A 14,875-nucleotide genomic window follows, 5' to 3' on the forward strand; every position below is an offset into this window, starting at 1 on the left:
ATTGCTCATAATGAACTTTAGGAATACCCAGTTGAAAACCCCTGGAAAAAGTATAGGGGTATTTGCGTTTGTCGAACTCAAGTTCAGCGCTATATTCGATATATCGAAATATGCACCGTCCCCCTGCAAGGCGCGCTTCTCACAGAGGCATATGCATACGGTTACTTTTCGAGCACGAATCCGTATCCGCTGCGTGACTTTGAACACCTGCTGGACGCCCTAATGCTGTAAATTCGCTCAAGATGAGGTGGGCGTCCTTTTGTAAGTGTCCATCGGTCTGCCTACAACGCGATACTGATGCCATGCAAGGAAGCTAGCATTCGGTGCATCAGTTGTACGATAACGGTAGCTTATTTTTGATCAAAGCTTGCGGCGGTTTTCATGTGACGTGCTTCTGTTGAAGGTGCCATGTGGCGGAAGGCAGAAATGGACTGTATCTTAACTTGACACATTATTCCGTTTGTAGGATGTCAGTAATAGAAATGGTCTCTTTCGACCGGAGGCCAGCGCATCTTTGCCGCGGCGGACGCTTCGCTGCCAGTATTCCGGCGGGGTTGTTGCGGCAAGTGCGCAACTAGCATGGCTGCGCCGTATTAACGACTTTGGGTTATTGAGAAGCTCAACTGTGTTTCATATATCGAATAATATTTAGTTAGCGATCGACGGTATATATATGTATGTATGTCATCATCATCATCAGCCTGATTATACCTACTGCAGGGCGAAGGCCTCTCCCATATTTCTCCACTTAACCCGGTTCTGTGCTAGCTGCATCCACTTGACCCCTGCGAACTTCTTAATCTCATCCGCCCACTTAACTTTCTGCCGCCCCCTGCTACGCTTTCCTTCCCTTGGAATCCAGTTTGTTACCCTCAGCGACCATCGGTTATGCTCTCTTCGCACTACATGTCCTGCCCATGCCCATTTCTTTTTAATTTCCACTAGAATGTCGGTAACGAGCTATTTCTCTGACCCACTCTGCACGCTTCCTATGTCTTAATGTTACCCCTACCATTTTTCGTTCCACAGCCCTCTGGGTTGTCCTCAACTTAAGTAGAACTCTCTTGGTTAGCCTCCACCTTTCAGCCCCATAGGTGAGTACAGGCAAGATGCAACTGTTGTATACTTTCCTCTTGAGCGATACCGGTAAGCTGCTAGTCATAATCTGCGAGTGCTTGCCAAATGCGCTCCATCCCAATCGTATTCTTCTTGTTATTTCCTTTTCGTGGTCCGGGTCTGCGGTTACTACCTGTCCTATATGCATGTAGGGGTGTGTTTATTCGGTCGACGCAGATGGATCCAGCTGCTCGGGATGAACTCGCAGCGGGGCGTAAGGCGTAGCGAATCACACAGACAACGGCCAACTTCTTCGTTCTTGAGAGCGGCAGCACGCGGCGCATGTCTGTGGCTATAACGATGAAGATTACCACACTACAAATATATATATATATATATATATATAGCATAAGTAAATAGACATACTTGGTTGCTAGAGGTTACATACAAGTGAAAAATTGCTTCATTTTGTTTCCAAGTTTATTTGTAGTCGACGTTTCGGCAGGAGCCCTGCCTTTCTCAAGACTCTTTTTGAGAAAGGCAGGGCTCCTGCCGAACGAAACGTCGACTACAAATAAACTTGGAAACAGTATGAAGCAATTTTTCACTTGTATATATATATATATATATATATATATATATATATTAAGCATACAATTGAAAGGGAAATGAGGAGCTCGTTATAGAATTTAAAGGAGCTGACCGTCTACGAGTCCAAGGCAAACGCTGGAGATTTTTGTTTTTTTGTTGGTATTTGACAAAAACTAGTCTTATGGTGATTATCGGGATAAATAATATTATATGCAAAGCGGAAGGAAAAGCGACACGCCGATGGTGGGAGCTGAATCCACGACCTCCGAATGTCGCGTCCAGTGTTCTTTCAACTGAGCTACATCTACACACATATATATATATATATATATATATATATATATATATATATATATATATATATATATATATATATATATATATATATATATATATCATTCTTCACAGCTGCTCAGTTGTCGTGATTTGTGATCATCGCCTTGCTGTTTTGATGTTTGTTTCGGAGCTATGTATTTTTCGTGTTGTCAGTAGTTTTCACTTTCTTGTCTTACATTACTACATGCATTTATTTCATCTATCTCTTCACTTTTTGCGTGAATAAAATTCTTTGACGCCATGTGTGATCTGGCACGTAGACGACGACTTGATTCTCAGGTTCTTCGTGGCATATTACTCCACAACGCAGAGATTTAGGGTGAAGCCCAGCTCTCGACGCAATTCTCACGTCGCTGCCATTGACGTCGATATGCAGGGATATTTTGGTGAGGGGAAGGAAGTGAGTCAGTCACCACAGAGGACGTCAGCGACAGCCCTCCAGCGGAACTGATGCCTCTGAATAGAATAGACGATGCGTGGGGGAGGAATGACACGCCTCAAAACAATGCCGAGCTAGCGACGCGACTCTGACGTGCGACAGCACAGCATGCGCTCGACAGGGGGCCGGACGGTGACACGCTCCGGATATACAAGGGAGCGATCGCGACTCGAGGGAATGTGAGCCGAAACCAGGCTCAGAGAGTGCTTGTTGCGAGCATGGAGATGAGGTGAGAGGAAAACACTTGTGTAATGAACTTTCCCTGCGGATGCCAGCAGCCTGGTATGTCGCCACATGCGCAGCACCTAGAGACAATAAGGCATTCGAGCAACGCAAGAAACCAAGTGCCGCTTTTCCCACTGTAAAATCGGCATATATAGCAGTGGACACTCGTTTCATGAACCGGTCCGATCCGGGGAAGAGTTAGCGACGCTGCTGTACACAAGGCATTGCCTAAGGTGCAGTGGCAAATGTGCCGGTGGTGATCAAGATTAACGCAGCAACACATGCAGCCCAAATGACCAAGTTTTCAACGTGGATAAAGAAACCTCGGGAGGGAATTCCACTGCGTGGGCCTCCGCGAACCATGTCTGCTCCGTTTGCCCTCTCTCCAGGCACGCTGAAGTCAGTGAGGAACCGGCCAATAAAACGAGGTTTGGCATGAGTGCCACGTGACTTTGCTTCCTCCATGCACTTCAAACTCGGCCGTTTAATCATCATAACCAGCCCGACCCAATGCAGGCCCCCACGTCTCTCCTGCAATTCATCCCACGTCTTAACCTCATCCGCATTTTGCAACCTCCTGATACGCTTGTCGTTCCTTGGAATCCAGTCAGTTACCCAAACTTGTGGTTATCTTGCATTACATACCCAATTCTTCCACTTGATCATTAACTCTCCTTTCTTCCATCCCTACTCTGCACGCTTGCGTCTCTTAACGTTACACCCACCATTTTCCATTCCACAGCCCACTGTGTCGTCTTTTGCTTAACTCATTTGGTTATTCACCGGGTTCATTTTGGGCTCCTAAGGTACGCTTGCAAAGGAACACTGTTTCCGATAAAAATAGCAGCAACGAAATAAAATACGCACTAACCAGAGTCCATCGTCGATGCTAAAGCAGAGTCCATTTCGGCCCAGGCACGCGCGACCGTCAACGGAAAGACACATCCGCTGGCGTCTACCTCTCTTCCTTGTGTCTCTCTTTTTGTTGTTGTTGTTGTTTCTCTCTGTTCTTCGTTGCGCAAGGTCGACGATCTATTTCATAGTCGTTACGTTTTTACCTTCTCTTTTTCACAGCACTCTCCACCTTTAACTCTCTCTGTGCTCAGATGCTTGCGTGCATGTGGCGGGTAGGGTGGGGACGTGCAAGAGCGGGCACCGCCCATACGTTATCTCTGAGTTAATAACACCAGGCATTACATTGCTTTCAGTGCATTTATTGCCTTTTGATCACTAATTACACTTCGGTACTTAGTGAGCACCATTAGCGGGCACTACTTACTCGTTGATTTGATCACTTTAAGTGATTTATCCTCCTTTTGTTCACCAATTATTCTCCACTAAATAACGGTCACTACTTACTCACTCACTCATTATCCATTCACTGTGAATCATGAATAGCAGCTTTCGGATTTTGGAACCCTCCACAACACATCCCACCACCGTCGACGCCGCGTTTCTCTCATAATGCTTCCGCATTGTAAACCCTAGCCCAAATCACCATGTTTTTGTTGAAGCTGGGAAATATAATGCATCGTCCATCATACGCCCCTTTACTGCGCGCACCATGCAGCAAGCGCAGATTCCGCTGCTAACAAATCTTCGCACAGATCGTCGTCGAATTGTCCTTCGAGCGTCCTCCGACTTCAAACATAAAAGCGCGTTTCCTAACTGCAAACGGTACAGCGTACCAATGTCCCGGCTCATCTGAATGCGTTTTAAAGGGTGATGTGGGCTTAGAACACCTGAGAAGAAGAGTAACAAACACCCCGAGGAAATTTATAAATTATTTGCTAGGCGTTAAAGGGAAGCTGAAATGATTTTAAAATTGTATGAAATGCAGCGATTGGATGGAAGGGTCTTTGATAATTATGCGTGTCATTTGTTTTTAATTGCATCGGTAAGAAAAGCCAAAATATCTTGTTAAAAACGCGCCGCGGTCACGCCCTCGTCGCTGCCGAGGAGTGCCGGATTGCTGCACGCCGAAACTGGAGAGCAGGAGGATGTCACGTCAATCTCGGAATTCCGACTGGTCGGCCCACTACCACCGCGCGAATTTGCACGGTCAGTGGTTCGCTCCATCCCGCACTTTGGTGATAGACGGATCAGCACAATCTTTTGCTGGTACCATTTTTTTTTTTTTTCGCCAGCTCGGTCATTATGTGCGCGTTCAAAGATTCCGCGATCACGCAGCGATTGCGATGTGGCGTTCTCCGACCGGTGCGCCCTCGGTTGCAAAATAAACCTTGTTGGACGTTTTCCTCGTGTCAAGGTGCGTCATAGTTTCACAGAGGATAAGAAACATTTAGCGCAATGTCATGAAAAGAAAAAGTATTTTGCCTTCAATTGAGATTACCGTGCCGATGACGATCATCGAATCCTGGCAGCGATGCGACGCGATTCCAATTAAATCTGCGCAACTCAAGTTCAGTGCCGTTCTGTCATTATTCTCATCCCTAATTAGGCTAATGCCCTTGCTGCACGACTGGCTTCCACATCCTTTAACCGAGGTTGCCGAACGTAAAACGCGCGGTTCGCTGTTTTATCGTAGCTCCCCGTCGTTCTCGACTGCGGCAAAAATTGCCAATTAGGTACAGCAAACGAAATGCGGTGATCTGCATTTACATCATCATCATCATCATCATCATCATCATCATCATCATCATCAGCCTGATTATACCCACTGCAGGGCGAAGGCCTCTCCCATATCTCTCCACTTAACCCGGTTCTGTGCTAGCTGCATCCACTTGACCCCTGCGAACTTCTTAATCTCATCCGCCCACCTAACTTTCTGCCGCCCCCTGCTACGCTTTCCTTCCCTTGGAATCCAGTTTGTTACCCTCAGCGACCATCGGTTATCCTCTCTTCGCACTACATGTCCTGCCCATGTCCATTTCTTCTTCTTAATTTCCAATAGTCATTTATAACGCAGTTTCTAGAATACCCTCGCGCGGCGACGCATCGGCCTCGTGCCGCGCCTCTCGTATGCCGCCCGTGGATGGCGTCAGAAAAGCGTGCTAAGATTTCTTGTTCTCTTAATAATAAGCCCAGAGATAAATAAATGTAAAAATGAACATTTATTGAGGACCACTCAAGTGCTGGTAGGAGTTACAACTGCGATGGAAGCATGTTCCTCTTTGCAGCATGCAGCAGCCCCCGGTGCGTCGCGATTCATCCGTTCTTCTTGTATACATCTCCTCTGACAAAGCGGCGCCGTAATTAATCATAGTTTCATTTCATCGCAAAACAACGGGATTGACAGTTTTATTAGTGGATCATTTAATACTGCGCCCAAATCGTCGTCTGCACTGGCGTCGATGCGAAACAATATATAGCCGACGACCAGGGATTAGCACCCGCGCTCGCTGCCGGTACCGTTGAGGTAACCTCGTAGCATCCGGCGCTGCAGGAATTTTGAACTTGCCTGATACACCGCGAAAACGAGGCTGCAGTTTCAGTACGCGTGGGCTGTTGCTGCGCCGTCGGGCGATACTCAAAGGTTGTATAAATGACAAGGATTCAATTTTATTATTTGCCATGTGTAAAGAGAATGATGCGCGCCAGCTCGAGTGCCGATTTCGGACAAATGTGATGACTTCGCTGCCGACGCACTTGACAGCGTCGATGGTTTTTGTGTGTGTGCTTTCTTTAGCATCTAGTAGCTCCAACGCGTAAGGTAAGTGTCCGAGCTGCTTTACATTGCTCGAATAATTAGTAATATTTTCAATCGAACTGCGAAGCCACTCTAAGCAACGCGGATGCACGCAGCAACACCGCTGGCGCCTGCAGGAGATACCAACAATGACGTCATTATGGCCCCGGCCAATCACGGGAAACAACGGCGTTTGCATGGTGCTCGTTTTCTTGTAAAAATTGCCGTTTGCGTTCATTTCCGCTTTTTTTTACACAAGATAGTCTTGTTCAGCAGACTAAAATGTATATAATCCACCAAAACTATATTTTTTTTTTTTCGAAAAGTGTTTCAGCTGCCCTTTAATCCTTCTTTGAAGAAAAAACGATATTAAAAACTTTCCTTGATGGCCGGGCTTATAGAGCAATTTTTGGTAGCACGCGTATGAAAAAGCAGCCTAATTGGCAAGTCACCGTAATGTATAAATGGCCAGGGGCTTGCATGGTGTAAATGAAAAAGGAAGGAAGACTTAGAGAGTACAGTCAAAATGGAATTCCAATAGCTGCCATACAGGTTCAACAAAGGAGCACTAGACGAAGCTGCGACACAGTTTTTTTTTTTATTTTTTATTTTTTTTTTTCAGCGAGGTAGCTTACAGCGATGCAACGATATGCAGGGCTGCAAAATGTGTTCCTAACCGTTCTGACAGATTCTCTGTTTTCCTCTGATTTGACCAGTTGGCCTCTTACACTTTTTACTTGCACTGAGACGCGTTTGCAGTTCGAAAATACGCAAAATAAAAGAGCAAAATGAATTTTTACATTCGCCGTATAGAAAAATTATCGTCGCAGACCATGATGTCCCCAGTACAGATACCACGGGGTATGTGTGAAGCGACGTCCCTGTCACCCTCAACATCCAAGCGCCGCTCATCCACGCGACCGCACGCTCCCACTTCACACTTTACAGTTCGACGGCCGCTCCGCTAGGTGCGACTCTCATACCTGCCGCGACTGCTCGCACATATACGCTCAGCCGCCACGCGGCAAGAATGTCAAGGCGTGATCGACGGCTCCTGCAGCGGCTGCGATACGGTTCTAGGGCTGGCGAGTGGGGCTCACGCGTGCGTCTGCTGTTATATTATAGGCGGCTGCAAGGGGAGCGAACGGCTCACGACCGCTGCAAGCAGACGGAATTCGAGGAACGCTGGGCGACGGCGTGCTGCTTCGCTGGCTGCGCAGAGCAACAGCGCCAGCTGCTACGCAGACTAAGAATAGAGCTCCCCGCCGGCAGAACACGGGCTCCATACTTGCACCCCCTCGCTCAGTGAAAGCGAGCGTGTTTCATATGGCGCGCACGTCTGTTTGTTTGCACGATGTACGCGTGTAAGTTCGTGTGATGCGCACGCCCAGAAACCCGCTAGATGAGCGCAGGTGACCCGGTGCACTAAGAAGACTGCAGGGATTCGTCCCATATGAACTAAAAACACCCTCGTACGGCAGCGAACGAAATATCATCATTGTGCGGCTCCTGTACGCCGCCCCGCGGTCGTCCAAGCTTGCCTACCGAAGTTCCCATCGTGCGCCTTGAGATGGAGGCTTTCGGATTCGAGACAGGGCTTTGCCCGCTTTTCAAGTTTCCACCCTTAATCTGAAGACACGACAGAAACAGTGCTGGTAAGCACAAGTAAAGAAAGGAACACAACTGCTACTCTCTGTAATGCTGTAATGTTGAAGTGACCGCGTGTCAATGAAAAACAGCTGCGCATGACGGCTGCCCACATGCAGACTTCTTTATACAAGACAGGTGGGAGACAGGTACTTCTTTTTTTTTTTTGTTCATTTCTCACGGAGAGCGTCTTGAGCAAACATTTTTCCTTTCTTTTTTTTTTCTTTTCATAAAACACACAGCAAAGAGCGGTACGCTTACCTCCGTGTTTCGAAGTATCACTAGCTCTGCCGAGTGTGCTGCGCTCCTTCGAGTACTTGACGTCAACCCAGTGCTCTAAAGGAAAAAAAAAAAATAAAAGAACAAAAACTTAGATCTAAGCTACAATAAATAACACATGGCAAATTATCCACTGAAGCTATCGCTTGTTTCTGCAAAGCACTGTGATCTAAAACAAAGCTTCCCTGCGAAGCCCGTAGAAACAAAACCTGCGCTTGCTCCCGTGCCTAAACACCTTCAGTCGGCAACATCCTCGCCGTGGGGTATGTGCAGCATATACGGGTCTGCGTATACGCCTACTGAGGACTAACTTCGGGTCATTTGCAGGCCGAGAGCAGCTGTTGCTTGAGACATTCTGAAACCAATACAAGCACGTAAAACATTTCTTGCAGGAGGATATCCGACGAGAAGGCGAACATGGACGATGAACAGAATGCAACTCCATCGGAACGCAGCAAGATCGGAGAGGCGTCAAAGCTATTACGGTGATCAGTAAGCATGGAATTGATCTGAGGAAACATGGCTAGCATTGCATTAAAAATAATAATATTTAAAAACAGTTCTGTTTCTGAATCGGCTTTCAGCGAAGTGGGCGGCGACTCAACAACGGAATCTCATAGCATCGGTGTTCTAGCGACTTTGTGGCTGTATCTACCTATGGTTAGGCTAGGCAGCGAGCGCGCTGGTATTTCTCTTTTCCCACGTCCAGGTTTTCGAGCTTCAGGACGTCAAACTGTTTTCTCTTGATTTAATTGTGCGCGTTTATACCATGATGTTCGGTGAAGAAAAGCACATGCATTTCGCAACCGCCGCAACACGGGTCGATGTTGTATGCCTGAATGCCGCGGAAATTACGACGGTAGCCCAAACGTTGTTAGTGTTTGGTTTTCCCAAGAATGAAGCTCACAGGAAAGCATAGATGAGATGTGTTCCTCGTAAGGATTTTACGCTAACTGTATACATTTCAAGGTAAGTAAATAACATTTAACCCCTTTCGATGGCTTTAGATTATGTGCCACAAAACCCAACACACAACAAAAACATTTTGTAAATTTAAAAGTTGTTGAATAGTGGTTTCGAGAGAACTGGGTGATTTTATAATTAAGTTTCCTCATGCAGGTATTCGAGCTCCATTTTCATGAGCAAGACTTCATCACGAAGCTCTCACATTATGAAAAACAAATTGGAAGAGCCAGGCGCGACCGTGTTCAAATTCAAAATAACGCAGTGCCTTCGAAGTTCCCCAATTTTCCATCGTACCTTTCATTCGCGAGTCCCCAGCAAGAAAGAAGGCACATCGGGAAAATAACATTATCCAAAAAGCCATTAATAATTCCGCCAAAGGTAAGCGAGGAAGCAAAATGTAAAAAATCACTGTCTTCGTTTGAAGAGATGCAAAATCAATGTGTTTGCGACAAGAAGTTTGGACAGTCACTGCAAAAGAAAAGCAAACTCTTCGGAAGGCAGTTGCCAGGAATTTTGAAAAATTCAAGAATTGAAGTATTTTAATTCATAGCACCGAGAGCGATATATGTTCATAATGTCTTCATGGAGGTTTTTTACAGCTTCACTGAGTTTTGCTTCTTTCGATGTTTAACAGGCCATCCACTTTCGAAATTGACACAAAAAAAAAAAACATACGCATTCTTAAAATGCTGTAAAATGAATGAGATGCACTTGGATATCATGCATTCTACTGCTATGCAGTCTAGGAAATATTGCTTCAGCATTAATATGATCTGCAGTGATCTCAAGAGCGCAACTATAGCAGTGAAATGATTTGTCACAAGTATTAAGATGAAAATGTAAAAACAAAGCACTGCAAAACGAAGTGTACCGCGAGGGCCATGAAAGTAAGCACAAATTATAAATTAAAGCGGACTGTATATAGAGAAATTATGCACCCGGTTGAAAAGCGGTTGTTTAGTCGCCAATTTATGTTTATTGATTCACTGCTACAGCCATTTTGCCTGATAGCAAAATAATGCGCCGAGAACTGCTGGCGAACTCTCCCAGCTGCGAGCGGAGGCAAGCGGCGGACGGACAACTAGCGTGACGTCACGGAGCAACCGGACAGACCTTGAGTAGTCTAGGTGGCTTTGGCGCTGGGCGACGTGGTCTGTGTGTCGCGCTCCCCGCGCATTGTCCGCGCGCTGCGGTTTTGGTTCTTCTGGAGATGCCGCTTGGGACGGTCGGGGAGTGTAGCATGAGGAAAGCTACGGGCCTAAAGGCGTAGGAGCCGGCGCGCCTAAAGGGGACGCTTAATTGTTCCTTCCTTTTTTTTTTTTTTTCTTCGGTCGCCTTCCGCCGATGGCTCTTACAGCTTTTAGTGAGCACCGTTGGTGGCCGCTGCGTTTGAGCGTGCTTGTATTTGTTTTGTTTTGTTTGTTTTGTTTTTTGCTGTGGAATGCATGCTGTGCTCGTGAGTGGAGTGGCAGCGTGCCATTGGCCATTTGGAACTCATTGATTGGCCCCTGTCAAACACGCTCCCTATTGTGCACAGAAATGCTGTATGAAGGCGTCTTCCAAGTGCTCGAGAAGCTTCAATTTCACCACTTTTGGTTATGGGTCCACGACAGCAACGAGACTGCCACCAGTTTCTCTTAGATTGTGCCGATTTGCAGGTGACCATCCAGACATGGGACATTTGAAATTGGCCAACCGAAGTAAGTTCCTTGAGGTCCTCAACCTTCCGAAGGGAATGGCAAGGTCCGCATGCAAGAAAAAGGAGTCAGCGTTGGGGACAAAATAACATGGCAGCCATTACTGCTGGCCTGAGCACTACATCGCCGATTAAAGTCTGGTACGGAGAGCACCTAGAAACGCTTGGAGCGTGTTAGGTGGGTACCTAGTAGCTGTATTATGGTGCGTATGACTTGAAAACGTGTCTTTGGTATGTGTACTGGTGTTACGGCAACAAAAAGTTTAATATTTTCAAAGTTTTAAGCAAGGAAAACATAGAAAGGAATCGGAATGAAAAGCAGGGTTAAGACGCTATGACGCCTGCTGAAGCTTAAGCGTCCTCCTAAGTTCTTGCTTGAAGGGAATGATTACACCACATGTGCCACACGTGATCAGGATCCGCTTATAGCATTCATGGTAATGAAATTGCCACCGGTAATTCAGATAGCGACAAAACCACCCACTAGGCGAGGCTGAAGAGCCGAGAGACGAAAGCGAGCTGCCCATCTGTCATGAAGGAGTCCTTACATGTGCAGGCATCCTGCTGTGTTGAGAATGATATGTTAGTCTAATGAAACTGAGCATAGAAAGAAATATATAAGACAGTACAAGTTGCCCACACACTTTTAAAGAGTAACTACATGCCTAGCTAGTGCGTTTCTTCATATTTTACCGGACAGGAAGATGTTCGGAAGTTTGTGTTGACTGAGCCGTGCGCCGGTTTCGCCAATAAAAGGCTTTGCCAATGGGCCTTCAAGCAATATACAAAGCTCTGTCATTGCGTTACACGTAGATTTCGTAGCAGGAAGCTACAAAAATACCCTGTCATAGTTTTCCGGGTTTTTATTGCTGTTTTTTTTTTTTTTAGCATCGAATTGCCTGAAGAAAAAAAAAAACATGAGAGCACTACTGAGCCTGCCCTGGAGAAATGCGGAACGGTGAGCGATGTTGCTGCTGTTGCTGCGGCACTAGACACGTCGTCATTTTTTCTTTTTATTCCTTTTATTTTTAATTATATCGTTACTAGCGGTATTCGCCGGTCGAGCATTTTGCATTTTTGTCATACTCATATTCTAAAATTTTTATTCACTTTTATTATGTTTTTAGAGCCTTTATTTGATTATTTCCCTCACCGCCCTAAAGCCAAAAGAGCGGCTTGAACAACGTTGAGGAGCGCCTTGAGAAAAGCCGCCGCGACGATGCGGCAAGGTGTGAGCGACACAGATGGCCGCTTCAGCTATCGCTTCACACTAAGCGTTTTTGTTTCGTCACTTGATAGCATAACCACCTGTCTCTGATGACGTCACTAATGAGCTAAGAAATTCTTTTGCATTAAGAAGTTGGCAGTGGTTATCTACGTTCGACAGATATTATAGTGCGAAAGCACGAGAAGCTGCAGTTTCTGGGAGTCAAATGGCGGAGGTATAACCGTGGCCGCCGAAATGAGCTGCGGTGCGACGGCGCGCTCGATTTTGGAGGCCACGAGTTTAACCCTACTTTTGACGCCCTCTGGGAGCTACCCCGTTAAAAGAGCACCTGAATGCTCAATAAAAAAAAATCGTTGGTTTAGTGGTTAAGGCGCGCAGCTACCCAACCCGAGTAGCCAGATTCTTTCTTTGCTTCCCTTTTATTGTTTTGTTTATATCCCTGTTTTTCTTCACGTTACTTTCTTTTTGCCTTTAGATCATTTTCATGCACCTTAAATTGCTGTAAGCCCGAAAAACATTGCTGCCGGTCCGGACTCCCTCTCTATTTCTTGTCTATATTATTTATTTTTATGAAAGGACAAAGTAAAATGGATTCAAACCTGGTCGGCCCCTCTCCGGTGGTTATTTTTAGTGTGAAAGCATTAAAATCAGTCACACTTGCTCTATTGGCTGGCGACCACTTCAGGGTGGTGGTAATGCTATGTGGTTCTCGCCCCTTACAATACCAGGCGGAGTCCCACATTCCGGTATCTCGTTGGTTTTGATTGCTGCTCAGGTCCATCGAGTTCCCGGCAACCGAGAAGGGCCTCCTCCCTGTCCTTTCGGGTAGGGGAAGGGGTGATATCGGGGAGAGAAGGATTTTGCCTGTATGCCCAAACCACGTGCGAAGTCTCGGCCACTTCCCCCACAGAACGAGCAGCGGCCGTCAAAAGAAGGACTAAAGTGTTTTAGGGGCGTCGGGCACAGCAGGTGGTTTGTAGATAGCGGAAGAGGAGTTCGTTCACCAGCTTTGCCCCTTCGTAGGAACAAGGTAACGCCGGCGTTCGGAACGATAGTGATCAGTAATGTCATTAGGCAATAAGAGAGGGATGCGGGTCAGAGTCTGCCCAGTAAGAGTGTGCGGGCTGCCTCATGGGCGGCTTCGTTACTTGGCATGTCTTTGTGACCTTGGACTCGTATGACTGAGCGACGAGTTCTATCGCAGTCATTGGTACTGCGGCGAAGAATTTGCTGGACGAGTGGAGTGATCCGACCGAATTGAAAGTTACGACAGGCTACCCCCCCTCTCTCAAAGCTCGAAGTGGTTGAGGCCTAGCTGCAATGTCGACGTACAGAAGACGTGTTTTTTTTTGGAGCCATAATGGTGGTGTAGGACATTCGCCCGCGCCTGGCGATGGCCATTATGGTCCTCTTTGTTCATCTTAGTTGGAGGGATCGAACGTAGAGGACGTCTGCACAGTTCGGACAATATCCATAGTGTGGTATTCACGTTTGATATCTAGCCGGTCGAAAAGGCGGCGACTGGACACGATGTTAGCTAGTCGCATATATTGGATAACGAGATGCGCATCCCGAAGTTCCCTATAGGCGATCACCACCCCCGAGACGAGGAGTCGCGCGTTGAAAGTGGAGATCGGGAGATCGAGAGCTCTATTGAGCGTTTTGCCGAATACAACCTAAAAGCAATCTTTGTCTCACGTAAGCGGAGGTAGGGAGTCGGGTACAGTACCCGACTAGTTACGAAGGAATGTGCGAGCCGCACCACATCCTGTTGCGTTGGGTCTGCTCCAGTAGCGGACTAAGGGTAGCGAAAAGCTGAGTCAGATGTCGGGCTACAGGCACTTGAAGATTGGGCGGTGGTCACCCAAGCAGAAGCTGGCTGAGAGTTAGGGAAAACTTAACGAAGGTTTATTTACATGGTGAACATACGAGAAGGTACACACCAGAGATCACTCTGGATCTCGTTTTTAACAACTTTCTTGTCCCCAAGTACCTAGTTAGGGAATTTTTCTATTTTGTCAAAGTCCAATCACATTAGGGAACCACCCACTAGAAACGTCCTCCCAGAGTACTCTTTCCACTCTATCGGCACGATGGCGACTCCGCCGGGGGAAGACAGGCATGGGGGTCCTAAGGAGGCTGTCCAAGGTCGGAACCGCGCGCCACACACGCGGACCCCTCGCGCGGGAAAGGAATGCGGTGACCGCTCTTCTCCACGGGGGGGAGATGACCCGCTCTCTCTCCTCGGTGCTAACACGCAGGCGGTGCTCTGTTTCCAAACACAGGCGCGCCCGCACTTGGGCCAATTCGTTAGCGCCTCTGTGCACAGTCCTCCGGAGTCCGGACACAAACTGGGGCAACTGTTGCCGTCGCTGCCGACATGGGTGGTTATGGTCCACGAACTCCGAGGTGGTCGCTTGCAGTCTTATAAAAACGAACGCCCATTTCGACACGTGCACAGACCTCGTTACTCTGGAAGTTAGAAACGTAACAATCCTTACTTCGCTATCCTCCTCGCTTGTTGGAAACGCGGCAACTGATCACCGATCGCGCGGAGCTTGGCAAGAGTTTTGTCTACATTGCGATGCATTAATGAATAGACCTAGTATTCAAAGCATCTGCTCTGAACGGAGATTTTGCATTCCGGGGAAGGTCGAATATGCACAAACGCGGACGGGGAGCACTGAAGGCATATATATAGTGGCCACTATGCTCACCGCTGCTTGCCGGCATTCTTCCACCTCGGAAGCCTCGCGCGTTGAA

At 47.1% G+C, this 14,875-nt stretch overlaps 1 protein-coding gene across 15 annotated transcripts in view; it reads right to left on the reverse strand.

Moving 5' to 3' along the window:
• PMCA (plasma membrane calcium-transporting ATPase 3) overlaps nucleotides 1-14,875 on the reverse strand; it is a 489,190-nt gene that overhangs the window by 356,438 nt on the left and 117,877 nt on the right. For all 15 annotated transcript variants that reach the window (XM_084603899.1, XM_084603850.1, XM_084603721.1 and 12 more), the window contains exon 2: nucleotides 8,205-8,279. The gene's annotated coding sequence lies outside the window, so the exon portion shown is untranslated. The remainder of the gene's footprint in view (nucleotides 1-8,204; nucleotides 8,280-14,875) is intronic.

The sequence above is a fragment of the Amblyomma maculatum genome, chromosome 1 (assembly GCF_055883805.1).
Source record: "Amblyomma maculatum isolate TAMU_Amacu chromosome 1, ASM5588380v1, whole genome shotgun sequence".
Lineage (NCBI taxonomy): Eukaryota > Metazoa > Arthropoda > Arachnida > Ixodida > Ixodidae > Amblyomma > Amblyomma maculatum.